Below are 459 nucleotides of genomic sequence, written 5' to 3'. Positions count from 1 at the left end.
GATAGAACGAAGAAATTAGGGAGCAAGGTTCTTATTCTTTTATAAAATAAGAGATTTGAATTAGCATCTAGGATAGGGATATACCTAGAAGCCTTGCTTGGTTCACTTGCAAGATGACAACTTCATGAATCTAGAAGATTTGTTGTAACTCTGTGGGAGTTGCAGTTACAACATTCAATAGATAGAAGATTTGAGGTCGGGAGACCAAGATCGTGGCATAAACCTTGCGAACCATCAACCCGATAACCAATTAGACTGTGAAAAGAATAGAGAATTGTATGATTGTTCAAAATACCTCAACCCTGGAATCGTCCTCATTATTGATTACAACCGTTGCTTACTTTACTTTAGTCATCATTAATTATTTATTATTTAGTAATTTGCATTTTATTACAAAATCATCTTGATCTTGATACAATCAAACACTTAATACTCAATTGTCTTGAACTAAAGATTGAA

Source organism: Capsicum annuum, unplaced genomic scaffold, assembly GCF_002878395.1.
Source record: "Capsicum annuum cultivar UCD-10X-F1 unplaced genomic scaffold, UCD10Xv1.1 ctg63821, whole genome shotgun sequence".
In the NCBI taxonomy this organism is placed as follows: Eukaryota; Viridiplantae; Streptophyta; class Magnoliopsida; order Solanales; family Solanaceae; genus Capsicum; species Capsicum annuum.
This window is presented reverse-complemented; position numbering follows the sequence as displayed.